Source organism: Dermacentor albipictus, chromosome 3 (genome assembly GCF_038994185.2).
Source record: "Dermacentor albipictus isolate Rhodes 1998 colony chromosome 3, USDA_Dalb.pri_finalv2, whole genome shotgun sequence".
Taxonomy (NCBI): domain Eukaryota; kingdom Metazoa; phylum Arthropoda; class Arachnida; order Ixodida; family Ixodidae; genus Dermacentor; species Dermacentor albipictus.
Window position 1 is genome coordinate 26388179 of NC_091823.1, and position 15243 is coordinate 26403421.

The 15243-nt window shown below is 44.4% G+C and overlaps 1 protein-coding gene and 1 long non-coding RNA gene across 2 annotated transcripts in view; one reads left to right on the forward strand and one right to left on the reverse strand.

The window, feature by feature from the left end:
- Window positions 1–15243, reverse strand: part of LOC139057307 (uncharacterized) — a 376778-nt gene that overhangs the window by 81992 nt on the left and 279543 nt on the right. The window lies entirely within an intron of this gene.
- The window catches only part of LOC139057304 (cell adhesion molecule Dscam1-like), a 160674-nt gene continuing 158890 nt past the window's right edge, over window positions 13460–15243 (forward strand). Inside the window, exon 1 of the mRNA XM_070535256.1 lies at window positions 13460–13606. The gene's annotated coding sequence lies outside the window, so the exon portion shown is untranslated. The remainder of the gene's footprint in view (window positions 13607–15243) is intronic.

The window sequence follows — 15243 nt, forward strand, 5'->3', positions numbered from 1 at the left end:
TGTTACTAGCAGCAACGTGTATTGATTCCGCTTTCACAAACAGACACTGTGGCTGGGCTGCGATTGATGTTGCGTGAATGTACTTTGCCCCTGCGTGACTCGAACGTTTTCACTCTGTGCCGTTTGCGTTTGTTTTCTGAGGATATACACATACAACTACCGTCTGGGTTACCCCGACTTGAACAGACCATGCTGTACCGTCTGTGGTTAGGCGTTGCCTTTACCAACTCTTGTGCCTTCCTTATTGAAATGGTCAGCTGCCCGCGTGCGGCACATGCAGCTGTGAAGAGGCGCTCGCACACATTATCCGTGTCTGCAAGTTTTATAGTTTCGAGAGGTAAGTGATGTGGAAAGTGTTGGACCAATTTGGCAATCGCCCGCTATCAGAACTAAAATACCAAGGCCAGTGCTCCCAAAAAACACGCGTAGAAGGCGGTTAGTCACGTTACTAAAATTCCTGCCGTCTACGGGCTTTCACGATAGACTTTAAAAACCCCGTCCCCTGTCGATCTATAGTGTACGCGGTTTATGTGCGCTCGTCTCTCTTTCCCGCTATATCTCTCCATTCCGCTGTCTTTCTCTTTTTATCCCCCTACTCCTTCCACTGGTGCAGGGTAGTCAACCGGAACTAGCTCTGGTTAACCTCCCTCTCTTTATATGCATCATTTTGTGACTCTAAGACAGCTCTTCACAGTATCACGTCTGCATTAGGTCACATAACTTTTGCCCAGGTGATATCCGACATCAGGGAAGTACACCGCCATGGTCTGGAAACAGAGCACAACATTACCTTTCAAGGGATTCCTGCTCACTGTGGCATGTCGGCCACAACTATGTTACAGACAGGGCTGCTTGGTCTGCCCACGAAGACACACAGACGCGTCCAATACCTTTTGTATTCTGCCTTAATTTATACTTTTGTACATTGACATTGAAGAAACTGCACGAAGTCAGGCGGGTTCACCGAACTTAAACTCACCTTCGTGTGCACTCTGCATCCGGTGTCACTTCGTTTTCACATGTGTCTGCCGCCGAATGACACTCACGCCCTCTGACAGTCACCTAAAACGAAACTCGCGAGTTAGCCCGTATGGCATTACTATAGGTTAATTAGGTTAGTTATAGTCTGTGGCAAACTAAGAATGAAATGGTAGACAAACCGCTGTCCAACTCAAAGAGAAGTTGGACACATTCCCGAGGCAATTGTTCTGGCTTATCTGTGTCACGTTACAGCCTAGGAAAACATTAGGTTACCACCGTCTGTCGACAACTATGTTTTCCTAAGGCAATCTTGCCCCAGAGATTCAAATAAGAGGTGACGCACTGCGCAAAATTAAGCAAGAAGGACGAAAACACAGATACGACTCAACGCAGTTTCCATCCTCTCTTCGCGTTATCAGTGTTGCATTTTGCGCGGGGCATTATTTGTTCGGTGCGAACACACTAATTCAAAAAAGACTACCTTTACTCAAAGAAACTCACTGCCAGCTTTTTTGTGCCAAGCCACTTTTCTTGCTGCTCTGCATAACAACGCCCAGCAACCCTGTACACAACACGTATTTACCTGACGCCTCCAACGGCCGCGTTGTTTTCCATTCCCTGTACGGTGCCATCAAAATCTATAAGGCCACCTGCCGGTCGAGGCTTCTTGATATTCAAATAAGGTAACCCCCAAGCCCATCGTTTGGCGAACGTGAGCAAGGAGTAGCGGAGTCTTGTAGAGGCGGGGCCGGTGATTTCGCAAGTATGAGATTTCGCCTACAACAACCCCGCATGGCTCCCTCTTTGCCGCACCGTCTCCTATGAATGCTGCGATGGGCACTGTGAAGCTATCCTTTCGTAGAAAAGCACACACAAAAAAGGGAAAAACGAACAACATGCGACACGATACAAGACAACGAAACAAAAGTTACAAAGCAGTAGACAAGTGCAGTGAAGCAATGAAGGAATAAATTGAGCCGCAAAAAAAAACGTGAAAGTCAAAGTAGAAAGCAATGCAAAACGAAAGAAGGCGAAAAATTAATAAATATAAGAAAGAAAGAAAGAAAGAAAGAAAGAAAGAAAGAAAGAAAGAAAGAAAGAAAGAAAGAAAGAAAGAAAGAAAGAAAGAAAGAAAGAAAGAAAGAAAGAAAGAAAGAAAGAGAAGAAAAGTGCAGGTGACCCGTGTAAAAGCGCCAAGGGGTGAGCCGCTGTTGCTGTAGAAAAAACCAGCGGTCACGTGCACAGATGCCATAGAGAAAAGCAATAGTGGCAGAAAACGACATGCGAATTCTGCTTGCGCAGAATACGCTGCGGGGAACAAAAAAGAAAGAACGGTAGTGTCAGAAAGCACTGCTATTAGAGGCGTCGGAAAACACGCAAGATAAGCAAGCCTTACAGAGAGAGAGAGAGAAAAAAAACCGTGAGCTCAAGCAAAAGTAAGTCATACACGCAGAAAGAAGGAAGTGGGAGGAAAAGGGAACAGTCGACGACTCCGGAATGTCAACGTCTCTGGAAGAAAGAACAAAAAGCAGTTGCGGGGACAAAGCGGCACGGGTGGTGCCTAGAATGCCGATGAATAAAAAGGACAGAGCCGCGAAATAAGGAATAAAACCTACACTGACTCGCGCGGAATGCTGAACAACGGTGCAAAATAACGGCTGCTCCCTTTCGGCCATCGATTTGTCCCCTAAATGTATGCACATATAAATCACGTCGGCGCTGTATTTCGTCGGTTCGACGAATATAATACTGATATCCGACCCCCTCCCCCCCCCCCCTCACCTTCCCGCTTTGTGCCTTTTGTCTCGAAATTCAGCGACGACTGCGGACGACTGGTAATACACAGCAAAGCAACGTGAACGGAGAACAGAAATAAATAAAATAAAACGTTGAAATCAAGCCCGAACGGTGCTTATACGCAGATTGTCCCGCGCGGCTTAAGCTGTCCGAAAGGTGCCGTAAGTGGGAAGCTGCCTCGGAACAGTGCGAAAGACAGTTCGGGAAGCAGCAGTTTTGAACGAAGAAACAATCTCGGTACCCTTCGTCTTTCACTTCTAAGGGAAAAGTGAAAGAACAAACAACAACAAGAATCATGCAGATCCCGTTGCACATGCCGGAATTTACGCAAAGCGAAGTTTTAGCGAAGTCGGTTGAATAAATACTAAATCAAGCTAAATGCCATGCGTGCAATTACGCTTACATTGAGGTCGATAAACGTGTAATCTCATGCCATGTTTATAGGTTCATGCGCTACGCTGCTTACTAAAAAAACTACACCAATGCCGAAATGCAACCACCGAATCGGGAGAAGGCACGGCGTAAGACGTCCATACCGTGCAGTGATGCATTGGGCACGTGCTTTCATTTGCAAACCTTCATCATCGCGAAGATGAAAGCTTTCATTCATTCATTCATTCATTCATTCATTCATTCATTCATTCATTCATTCATTCATTCATTCATTCATTCATTCATTCATTCATTCATTCATTTCTTTCTTAAGTATAAGTATTGGTCGTTTGGGCCACGAATTCGTCTCTTTTTTGATGTGCAGATGACTTGTTACACAGGCCTTGTGTTGAACGGTACATTCCGCTATAGATAGACGAACCACTAAGCGCATTTTTTCCTTGTCCTTTCGTCCGATCTTGTACGGCACTTGACCAGCCCCCATTTGTGGCATTGCTCACTTATAGTGCTGCAAGTGCCACTCTGCTGTGGGGTGACGGTATACGGGGGCAGTTTTTGACTGTGATTGTATGTTTATGCTCCTTTCTTTCTTTATCTCTACTTTGCTATCACTTTACCTCCTTCTCCACTCTCTCCCCAGCGTAAGGTAGCAAACCGGGTCTACCGATCTGGTTAACCTGCCTGCCGTTCCATTTTACCTTTTTGTCTCTACCTCTCTCTCTCTCTCTCAGTTAAGGGAGTTGCTTGGGATATCCGCGATTACACTTTCTGAAAAGGGCACTGATTTTGTTTTTGTTTTTAATTAAACGTATTTAAGTTCAGGTTTGTGCCTGTGTGTCGCGCCGGCTACTACTCTCTTCTTACATGATAGTTATCGCAGAAATTTGTCAATAATCACAAAACTGGACTAAAAACACATGAATGAACATTGAAGTACTAAGTCTCAGTACTAAGTACTGAGACTTACATTACAAGTACATTGAAGTACTAAGCCTCAGTCTCAATATAAACAAAAGTTTGCGCAACACATGAGTTCGCACAGTGTAAAAGTTCACCTAACGACGATGTTCACACAGAAAACGTTGGACACTCGCGAATTAGGCCCCTCTTGAATGCCGCACTCTAAATATAACAAATTTCACATGAATACGTGGACACAGCGACCATGCAATTAAAGGTTCCTGTTAGTAGTAACAATGCGAGCGATAACTCTTGTATGCCTTAGTATTTTCGTGATATATTTTATTCCCGCGAAAATTATACTGAGGCGATGTTTTGAAGTTTTTCTCTTGGCCATGGACCTAAAATTTTTCCTAAGGATAGCGGTCGTCTATCCAAGCCATGGGGCACTATAACGTAAAACTATTCCAAACTTTTCTATTCCAATTCTGCTATCAGCCCTCCACAATTGGTCAAAAACTTTTTTCGACCCCCCCCCCCCTTCACCTGCCTGTCACGCGACGTCACGGAAACCGCGATACTTCCCCATCTGATATGACATGTTCACACTGATTATGCATGATGTGACAGAAAAAGGAACAACCGTTATTTCTGATTCGACCCCTTTTCGCCATTAGTCCTCGGCTATTGGTTAAAATTTTCAGGCTGCACCCACTTCACCTGCCTGTCGCGCGACGTCACAAAACCGCACAAACTATCCTCGTCAAAGTGACGTGTACGCGATAAAGATGCATTAATATGCCGAACAAAACTGAATTTTCTTCGGAATAGCCGCAGGCTGCCCCGTTCTGAAAGGAATAAAAGTTGACTGCCGCATATCGCTGAGACGCTGGCTACTCGCACCTGCCGAAGAGCATGGGTGTATTTGCATATAATAAAGCTTCTTGCGCGGCCATGTAACGTTTTCGAGCCCTTTCGGCAAGTTTGCCACCTCATTCTGCCAACTCTTCTTTGCAGAGGGTCAGTTTTAGCGTCATTCTTAAGCTTCCGTTGCATGCCGCCACGATTTTCAACCAGCCACCACAAGCTAAGTAAGGGAAAGCCGACCAATCGCAGACGCCGGCACCACCCTCTTCATCCGGTTATCGATTTTCCGTGCACTGCCTCTGCCCCAGCGAATCCCTCTCGACTTGAGCGTTCTCCTCGTTTCTTGTCAGCTAATTAGATACGACAAGCCGCTCAGTGTAGGCAATGTTATTCGTTTTTCAAGCAAACAAAAGTGACCTCCTATGAATGAGGAGAGCGTTTGATTGGTCTGTTCAGACAACCCTGCGGGTGACCGCCCGGTGCTTGCGTCGGTGGTTACGCAAATTTGACGTCAGGAGATTGGAATAGAAAGATATTGGAATAGTTTTACGCTATAGGGCCCATGTAGTTGTTCCGAAAGTTTCTTACGGGGAGCATCATAATCTTTAGTGTAGAAGAAGATGTTTTACATGTTCTTCAGCCTCTTCATATGAGCATCTAGCACTGCTAGTTTTTCGTATCCTATACAGAAAGCTTTTAGCATATAGATCATGGTATAGAATTCAATATTACGTTTAAAATTAGTTGATCTGTTAAAACAAGAGTTCATAGGCTTCGGCTAGGCAATGCCTATGCTAAATGTGCTTTTAGGTTCGTCCAGTACACTGCGCACCCAATACCATAGCCATTTTCGACATGTAGCCTTACTGATCTAGCGAAAAGGATTCATTACTCCTATTTTCGTACACGACGCATGCACACAGCGAAAAAGGAGTAAACTATAATCATAGAAGTGAGCCGATGGTGGAAACGCTAAACCCGGGTGGCGTCTCTGGTCCAGGATGCCACGAGCTTGAGCCGATAGCTTGACCCTGTTCACCACAGACTAACAAACATTTTAGCCGCCAACCAGTTACCTTGAAAAATCGTCAAACATCTTCACATAGTTAGATAAGCGTAGGCACGTGCTGAATAACGCTGATCTCCGTGATTGCCGATTCCAGCGTGAAGAACAATTTCACTTAAATAAATGTACAGCGGCGTCAAAATTGACAATGCACACTCTTCATAAGCAGCGTGGTGAAACTAAGTCTCTTTAATTGCTCCCTTCCTTTATAAGCAGAGATCTTCTAAACATCTAATTTAATATGCGGTCTCAAAGGAACGCTTTTTCTTCCTACCCTCTCCCGCTTGCCTTGTCTGCAGCTGTGCTGGATAGCCTCTTGGTTGACATATTTGTGGATATACGTATGTATAAAGGTTATATGTGCACCGAACGCAATTAGAAACAAATGGATTTATAAAGCACCTGCATGCCAACCGACTGAGTAGGGCCAGTATAAGCGCACCTCTGTTCTGCGTAATGATAAAAAAATCAATTTCTCCATAAAACCTGAACATGTGCGCGCGCACGCTTTTTCCGTTTAGTAGTATATGTGACCCTTAATGGTTCCTCTCATCGCAAGCAACAAAGCAAACACGCATTTTTATTAATGGACACAGACGCAAAACGCGAACACAGCTTCATAAGCTCACCTGACCTAGATGGCTCGTGATATTCACGACTATTTAGAGAGCGCGACAAGAAGAGGACACCGAAGGAATGAACTTACCCGGCCTACTGTTACCCCTTAGAGTTGTAGCTCACTCCATCCTTGTCCTCGCCTTGCTCCCTACCTGTAGCAACTTTGAGATGGTCTCCTTGACTACGCTCCAGTAGCCTCGACCCTTTTCAGCCAAGGTGTACATGTCGTGCAGCGTCCACGCGCCGGTCACAGAAATAGAATAGAGCTGTGCAGCAGTTCTCATTTATCACTTTATTTGTACCACCTTCATTATCCTACCATATCGCTGTCGTTCCCGCAAACCCCTGCCTCGACTTGGAGTAGTAGGCTAGAGCCATGCCACTCAGGTCGACCTCTCCACCTTCCTCTCAATAAAGTATCTCTCTCTCTCTTCGCTAGGGTAGAAACTTTAGCCGCCTGGTGTAGCATATATATAGTTCAAATTCTGGAATACCAGCGCGCAGACGAAATACGCAATGAAAGGCGACACACAATGCACTGACTAGAAACCGTACGAGTTTATGACTTCTTGCTTCAAACCCTTGCCTTCTTGATTTTCTCTTCATCTCGCATTCGATTCACTCACCTTCCTGTCCTTTTGTCATGAGTGTTATTCGCTGGGGGTTTGAACTCAGTTGCTGCTCTACACTGTTTGTACGTGCGGGAGCAAACACGATTGTTTAGTAGATATATGTACTGTTCTGCGCGTCTCGATCCCAAATTAGTAGTTGTAAAACACTCTAGTGAGAAAGAATGAGATAGAGATATGCAGAGAAAACGTTATCATATCTAAAGGCATTAGGTCGCAACAAGCTTGGCATGCTTTCCTCTTCACTCATTGAAGGAGTAAACGATTAAATCTGATGAAGCATGGCCTTCTTGACACGATCAGATTTTGCGATCAAGTCAATCACATTTCGCGCATTATTCTTTGCAATTTGCGATGCTATAATCCCTCATTTACTAGATGCCTCAGGGCAACAGCACTGATGAAGGAGGTATACAAGAAACGAAAACAAGAACTTCTGCCTAATTAGCCATCCTGTACATTGAACTAGGAACGTGGACGCGCGTTGCAGAACCGCAGTAACTCTGTCAAGGTGGAGCTTATCAAGTAAAATGTTGGCTATTCCGCCTGAGGGGTGAAGTCTTGACAGTGATAGCAAGGTTTAGCATTGTAGTTCACCTCCCCGGACGGTGTCGTAACTACACGTGGGTACGACATGACTGGAAGCAGCATGCAAGGTAACTTAAGCTTCTTTGAGAAGCGCATTTGCTGGAAAATGCACAAGGACAGCTTCGTTAAACGTGAGAGTAACATTGTGTACGAGCTATCGTTGTCCTGTGGCAAGAATACACTGCGCAGACCGGACGTTGCGTAAATTACACGCGCGAGCACGCAACTCTTGTATGAATGGGAGGCACGGGCCATCTGGATTTTCGCTGCAGGAACTGGAGGCGCGATCCTTAATACACGCAGTGCAGTGTGAATGGGAAGAGGTCCGACGCAAACAACTCGCGAAATCATTAAAGCGGCGAAGATTGCTAGTTTGGGCGACACTCGTGTCAGTGCGCCTTCAATCGAACTGTCAAAAAAATAATAATAATAGAGAGACGGAGCATCTGATTTTCTAAACAAGACGCAGAGTGTGGCTCGACGGGGTTGGCCCCACAAACTGGTCGCTTAAGCTTTCAACGACTATGCCTCTTCTTTATGACATTTTAGCTTAACTTTCGACACATACACCTTAGCTGTGTCTAAATTATTATTCATGTACAAATGCGCCTGCGCGTGCTCTATCCGTTTTCTATATATATATATATATATATATATATATATATATATATATATATATATATATATATATTTATACCGCCTAAGAAAAGAAACATAACTTTGGAAATTAGCGCTGTGTCTGTGTCGTTCCTTTCAGTCCTGAGGTCTTCATGTGGGCTAAACAAATTACAATGGATTACCAACATGCCTAAGCATACGGTCTTTCACGCTAATTAAGCGAGGTAGGAAGTGACAAAGAGTGAAAGAGACATGTAAGGACTATTTATGGATTAACGGTAAATGGGAAGGAAAATAGACATGACTGGGAGTAGCTTATCTGGGGACAGGTAGTGATACCAGAGATAAAAAAAGAATTGGCTGATTGCTGTAGAAGCGATATTAATAAAATCAGGAAATCGGGCCGGGTGGTATTGGCAGGAAATAGGAATGCCCACATGGAGGATTTAGACGGATATACTGACTACAGTGGTTCTCTTGTTCTTGATCTGTGTGATAAGCAGAATTGTACAGTAGTTAGCAGGGATAATAAATGTCATAGACAGGCAACGTGGCAATGCGGAAGCAGGGAGTCATGTATCCACTACGCCTTACAATCAGAAATGGTCTACAAAAGACTAGACGAATTGACGGTAGATGAAAATGGAAAGACAGCCTGGTAGCGATCTTGAATGTTTACACTAAAAATTTCGCAAAAGACGAACCAATAGCAACGGAATGCTTCAAAATTAATGAAAGGCAAACAGCATAGATCGCAAAAAAGAAAAAAAGCATAGAGAAGAAAATGTAGGTACTTTCCTAGAACAGTCTGTGAATATAAGAAACTAGTAGACGTTCATAAGACAGAGACAGCAATAACATTGTTGGAATGGAAAGAGGATACCACACAAATGGTGGAACAAGGAAATGAAGCAAGCAACAGAAGATCGTAAGCAGGCGTCTAGGGATCATCGAGAAGCCAAAAAGTTGAGACTATACGAAGAGGAGATCCTTAAATGGAACAATTACCTACAAAAAGAATGGTAGTGAGTGAGCTAGTGCAAGAGAAAATTAAATGTACAAGAGAACATTGGGTGCATAACATTCACAAAAGAGACAAAGGCACGTCAAAAAGATTTTGCAACGATGTGAGAGAACTCGTAGCTCCAACTAAAAGAGAGAGAGAGAGGGATCTAAGGAAGGCAGAGATGTTAACCAGTCAAGAGTCCGGTTGGCTACCCTACGCTGGGGGACGGGAGAAGGGATAGAGAGGGTATATAGATGTGCATGGACAGTACTAGAGTCAAAGTCACTCGTACAAACCATAAGTTCTCAGAAAGCTCATAAGGCAGCGAAGGAGCTCCAACTAAAAATTCACAAGTGGCTATAAGCGATGAACACGGTAACATCTTTGAAAGAAAAACTTAGGTGTAGTACATCAGGGAGGTTTTTGGAGATAACTTCGGCAAGAAAGAAAGAGTACTCCCCATTCAAACAGATCCAGCAACAACAGAGAAGCGTGAGATATCAAAACTTAGCATAGAAAACATTTACTGGAAGAAAGCAGAAGGAAATGTCCCTAATAACACAGCCCCAGGACCCGATGAAATTCCATTACAGTTAATAATATAATTCAAGGGGCACTTAGTTATTCAACCCTACGTGGATGAATACCAAAGGAATGCGACCACCACGTGATGCTTAGACATGCCACAACGCATGGTCGTGGATTCTACTCCCACCGAAGGTTAAGGGTTCGAGTCTCATCAAAGGTCACGGATTCGAGTGCCTTGGTTAACTCTGCCTTAATTCACTGTGCATAATTGACGTCGTCTTAATGAACACCAATGATCGTGGGCTCGGGTACATTAATTACCTTTGTCTTAATTAAATGTGCTTTCATTAGCTTGACGTTTTAACGCCAAAAGTCATAGGTTGGATTCCCATCAAAGGTCGTGGCCTCGAGTGCCTTAATTAACTCTATCCGAATGGTGTCTTAATTAGTTTACCTTAATTAAGGCCAAAGCTCGTGGGTACGACTCTCACCTAAGGTCGGGGGCACGAGTGCCCTAATTAACTCAGTCTTACTTAACTGTGTCTTAATTACCTGCGCCTTAACTCCAAAGACCATTGGTTCAACTCCCACCAAAGGTCGAAGGTATGTAGCTATTTTTTACCATCGTGTGGTCACGCCGTAAACGCCGTACATTCTGCTTCATGAGCCATTTTATGCTTTCGCATTAAAAACAACAGTCCAAAGAGCGAGGCACTGCTGGCTAATGCCATAGAGCATGTGATTAAAACGAATAAAATTCCGGTTGGATGGTGTGCAAGCAAGATGAACCTCGTATTGAAAGGCAAAGGTGATAAGCACAGGATGAACTAATGCAGTCCAGTTACAGTAGCATGAGGGACATATGGAATGGCAGCGCAAGCCATAAAATTAGAACTCTCGTCCCACTTCGACAGTTCTAATTTTATTCTGTCCTAAACACATCTTCATTTCATTTTTGTATTCCAATATGCGTGTCATTGATAATGATTTATGATGCGCAGTGTAAGTTCTAGCCAGCGCAGATGGTGTGCCCTCGGCTCTTAGTACGGTGCTTTTAAAGCGGTGTAGGAATTGTTCATGCGTTACTGCGCCCTGGTCAAGGATGGTCCATAATTCCAAAACGTTAAGTAAACAGGTCTTATTTCCAAAGGTTTGACGTCTCTTTCCCGCATATATATATATATATATATATATATATATATATATATATATATATATATATATATATATATATATATATAGAACATAACTTAGTGGATGGATTGACAGCTGTCGCCGTGACAATTAGTAATTTTCTTTGGCTGCTGTAGTAGGTGCATAGATCAATATGACACCACTAGCATGAAATTTTCGTCTTTCATGCGCAAATATGACCTTCAGGTAGCATAGGTTAAAAGGGACAGGTATTCAGCATGAGAGTCACTGCCGCACTTATGCTATGAATCATGCCAAATTAGTTCTGTTTCATCACTATTGCGGCAACTTGTGCCCGTTCCTTTTTATGCGTGAATGATTGATGACCAGCTGTTGCACTGACGGAGACCAGTCCCCTTGTTGAAACGTACCGTGGGATGCCTTCCAGACTACCATGTTGGACCCCTGTTGAGCACTGCAACTTTCCAACTTCCTATGAGTCGCTGTCTTAATTGGAAAGATTGATGGGAGATGCTGTCATCATGCCAGAAGTCGGCGAAAGCGCGCTTTTGAAATTTTTATGTTCGAGTGGCTCATTCGAAAGACTGATTCGCCCAGGCATTTCCCACTCCATCCATGTTTTTTTCTCTCCGCGTTTGCTTTCTTTCGGTCTTTTTTGCCTCCTTACCCACTCCCTCAGTGTATGGTAGCAAATCATAACCTTCTCCCGCGGCTATAACTTCCAGCCTTTCCCATTTCATCTCTCTCGCTCGCTGTTGCAAGAACAAAAGGAGATAATAATAATAATAATAATAATAATAATAATAATAATAATAATAATAATAATAATAATAATAATAATAATAATAATTAGTATCATGATCATCATCGTTGACATCATCATCATCATCGTCGTCCTCGTCGTCGTCGTCATCATCAGCCTGGCTGCGCCCACTGCAGGGCAAAGGCCTCTCCCATCTCCAACTACCCCGGTCATGTGCTGATCGTGGCCATGTTGTCCCTGCAAACTTCTTAATCTCATCCAACCACCTAACTTTCTGCCGTCCACTGCTACGCTTCCCTTCTCTTACAATCAAGACCGTAACCCTTAATGACCATCGGTTATCTTCCCTCCTTATTACATGTCCTGCCCATGCCCATTCTTTCTCTTGATTTCAACTAAGATGCCATTAAATCGCGTTTGTTCCCTCACCCAATCTGCTCTTTTCTTATCCCTTAATGTTACACCCATCATTCTTCTTTCCATAGCTCGTTGCGTCGTCCTCAATTTAAGCAGAACCTTTTTCGTAAGCCTCCATGTTTCTGCCCCGTACGTGAGTACTGGTAAGACACAGCTGTTACAAACTTTTCTTTTGAGGGATAATGGCAACCTGCTGTTCATGATCTGAGAATGCTTGCCAAACGCCCCCCAGCCCATTCTTATTCTTCTGATTATTTCAGTCTCCTGATCCGGATCCCCGGTCGCTACCTGCCTTAAGTAGTTGCATTCCTTTACCACTTCCAGTGCCTCGCTACCTATCGTAAATTGCTGTTCTCTTCCGAGACTGTTAAACACTACTTTTGTTTTCTGTAGATGAATTTTTAGAGCCATCCTTCTGCTTTGCTTCTCCAGGTCAGTGAGCAGGCATTGCAATTGGTCCCCTGAGTTACTGAGCAAGCGGGATAGCCGAAAGTGGATGTGGAGGAGCCCGAATGGCGAGACTAGAAATCGAACAGACTTCATAATCTGCGCTAACCCTGGCATCATACAAGATGTGGACGTGCTCGGCAAGGTGCGCTGCAGAGACCATAAAATGGTAAGAACTTGAATTAGCCTAAACTAGAGGACGGAACTGAAGAAACTGGTAGATAAGAAGCCGATCAATGGTTTAGTAGTAAGAGGTAAAATAGAGGAATTCCGGATCAAGCTACAGAACAGGCATTCGGTTTTAACTCAGGAAGAGGACAATTGTGTTGAAGCAATGAACGAAAATCTTATGGGCATCATTAAGGAGTGTGCAATAGAAGCCGCTGGTAACTTCGTTAGACAGGATACCAGTAAGCTATCGCAGGAGACTAAAGATCTGATTTAGAAACAATAGGGGATAGTTTACCTAAATGCACGGTTCGCGCCCACGCATTCGCGATCCCGCTCGAATGCAAACGCTCTCTCTCGAGAGAGCCCTCCCGAGCATGCGGAAAACTTCGCTCGTCGGATTGGCAGTCAGGGCTCGGGCCGATAGATGGAGCCACCGCGCGTTGCCGCCAGCGCCAAAAGCGGGGGGTTCCGACCGACCGACCGAGTACCGGACCCGAACCACGAGGTCGAGCAGAACGCGCCTCTCGTAGACGGTGTGCTCCGCGCCGAGACAGGTGCGAAGAGGACCTCGGGAACACGCGCCGCGCATTCCGGCGAGCCGCCTGTCAAACGTCGCGGCCTGCGACATCGCCCCCTTCTCCTCCTCCTTATTGGCTAGACCCGTGAGTAGGCTCGCTCGAGTGCTCTGTGTTGTTCTCGCGTGCCGGCTCACGTCGGCCCGCCCGCGTGTGTAAATGTAGCGGGCGATTCGAATTCGACGAGTCCGTGACCGCGTTGCGCGTTTCGCAGACAACGATTTGCCGCGCATCGCCTTAGAAATTCTTCGACTGTGTCGTCACTACATTGGCGGCTATGGCAAAACAACGTAACATACGCGAGAGAAGCCTACTAAAACTCAAAAGAATAGAACTGCGGCTTGACGTGCGGAAACAAATTCCTGGGTCCGCATCTATTAGTGCGGAAAATTAATCCGGTAACACCCCAATTGTTGTGACTTTCGTAGTATCTTCAGCAGCAATGGGACGTCAAACACAATTAGTCGCGCCTTCCCTCAATCAGCACGCAAGACGCTATTTTCCTGAAGCTTAATTTTTGGTTATCGGCCGTATAGTTTGCTATCATTTTTACCCTCTATCGTGATTGCATAGCGCATCTTTTGACGAACCATCCTTGCTCCAGAACGCCAGATTGCGAAGTTCGCGTCGGTGTCGTGACGCGAGCGAGCGTGCTTGAAGCAATCAGACACCACCTGTTGCGCTTTTCTGGTGGGTGGGGCACCTAATGATTCTGGACGTTGCTTAATCTCAAGATATTTGTACCCTTACCGCGTGCTAGTCGCTGCGTGACAATTATAACAAAGGATCATCGCACAACATTAATTATTGTTGCGGTACAAGTTAGGCTCAAGGAAATATACAGAATTAAGCATTACGCCGTGAACCTGCATAGAACAAAAACAAAATTATCCAGAGATCTCACGAGACAACAGCTGCACTTTGCTTGTTAACGAGGTTACGTGCTAGGATTTATTTGGGGACCAGCGAAAAAAAGGCAATGTTTAAATTAATTAACATAATTAATTAATCAATTACTTAATTAATTTAACGCCTCCGAAAAGAATACATTTTCATGTTCATAGCGAAGCAGAAGAGTGCTGCAATATCGCAGGTTTTGCGTAGGCATTTACGCGAAGCTTTGTTCTAGAATTTTATTGGGTAATAATATGGCGTGTATATGTGCCCATGTATTCCATTACGTCAGCTCTTCGTGTCTGAAGCCATAAAAAGACAAGACAGAAAAGCGTTACGCACCATCCCTCCTGTCCGATCACAGATGAGTTCGTCGTTATTAGTGAATGTGTTTAAATGTCATCGCTCACAGTGACGAAAGTGTAACCTTTCGCTATTCATGCTTCAATTTTCTCTAATATTTGAAGGAAGATTGAAAGTCAGTATGCGCCATTTTCATCATTTATTATGGTGAAAGGTGTTAGAAAATATTCTTTCACTTCGCTTTCTATTTAAGAATTATTGCGCGCGCTTGATTTTCATATCAAAATGCGACGAGATATCCAACACAGCTGTAATTTTCGTGCTCCCAAAAACTACAAGAAGCGGGCGCAAATAGGCTCCAAAGGTAAGATGACATGGACGTCCGGCAAAAGCCACTAGATGTTGTTCTGTGCAAAATAAGTGTTATGGAGCGCAGAAGAAGGCACTCACACTAACTTTTGCGGCGTGTTGCCTATCGATGCCAGCAGACAAGTGCTTGCACACCGAGGTGATATGTTTGTGACTTC